The sequence below is a fragment of the Tupaia chinensis genome, unplaced genomic scaffold (assembly GCF_000334495.1).
Source record: "Tupaia chinensis unplaced genomic scaffold, TupChi_1.0 Scaffold000237_1, whole genome shotgun sequence".
NCBI lineage: Eukaryota > Metazoa > Chordata > Mammalia > Scandentia > Tupaiidae > Tupaia > Tupaia belangeri.
In genome coordinates this window covers 268,104-269,660 of record NW_006159715.1, presented here as the reverse complement: position 1 = coordinate 269,660, position 1,557 = coordinate 268,104, and positions in this window count along the sequence as shown.

The window sequence follows — 1,557 nt, the reverse complement described above, 5'->3', positions numbered from 1 at the left end:
ATTATAATGTCCTCGAGGAATGGTTAGAAGCAGTGTCACAGTAAGATAAGAGCTGGATTTTCTTAATACGAGTATATGCAGAAGGTTCTTTTGGAAAAAAAGATGAACAAGAGATTATGTGCCATAATAGAAAAAGACACAACTGAATTGCTCTATCACGAAGAATGAAGAATTTGGCTTCAAATGTCTATTTATTTACAGGAATAGGGTATCTGAGGTTTTTTTGTTGGAGATTTGTTTATCGAATGTTGGAATTACCTTATAATAATATTACAGAGGAGATCAAGAAATAATTAAGCAGTTTGCAGGAGAATCTGTTCCATTGTTAAACATCTGCAATTTTAGAACTATAATCAGTATATGAGATTAGATCACTCTTCTCAACATTTTTATTCATTGATTTTATTACTGTTTTCTAAAACTATATAAAAATCATATTTTGCTTCTCTACATCACTGTCAATTATTGAATTATGGCTATCATGTTTTCCGTAAGTCTTTTCTTCTCTATTCTATCTTCAATTCCTTTATTGATTTAAGCTAAATTTATTCTCATTCTCTGTTTACCAGGTCACTGTGTTTGATCTTATTCAAATTACTTAGATAGCTCTACTTACCTTTGAGGGAATGCACTATTGATTGACACTAATATCTGATACTTATTTCCTCACACTCAAATATTCCATTAGAAGTCAAAAGAAACCAAGCTTCAAAAAGTATATTGGTCTAAGTCAGTATTTTTGAATCTAAAACATCATTGAATTAATTAATCATGGACAATTCTAATAAAAATGAGAACACAATAATAAAAATGATAATAACTATATGTTATGGTAGTTCTTATGGCTAAAACTATAAAAATTATAATACAATGTTGATTTTTAAAGCTTAAATACATATTTTATATCATATGATTAGTTTTGTTTCTACAGCAAAATAGACACACTTTTTAAAAGTCTTGTGCATGAAATTTTCTTTTTTTTCAGGTTTTTTTCCCCCCATAGGGCACATGCCCTCACTAGAGAGAGACAGAGAGAGATATTGAAAGGGAGACTCAGAATCAACCGCTGGGTGGCTGGCTGTGCTGCAGTGCCTTCTCCATTCTCCTCTCAGGATTTTAGGTACATACCACTCATGCCCAGTGTGATTGTCAAGCTCTCAGGTCTGGGGTTTAAAATGATGTCTTAGGTACTATGCTACCTCCTGGCCCCGTTAAGTTTTCTTTATAAAGTATAAACTTTTTAGTTTCTTTATCTTCATAATAGTGCTTAAAAATTTGGTTTAGTGTAATAGTTGAATTCAGGTGAACCACAAAAACAAATGTGTATCCAGAGGTCTATGTCTCCATACTTGAAATGAATTAAGGGTACATTTTTCAAAGGTAAGCTGTTGATATACAATATGAGAAAAAAATTATATGCCATATGTGTATTAATGAACATGTAAAGCAGATGAACACAAAGGAAATGTGTTTGGCAGGAGAATAAATTTTTCCTTATCAACAAAATCTAAAAAACTGAATTTCTAACTTCTACTACTGTTACCTAAGACAGAAAAT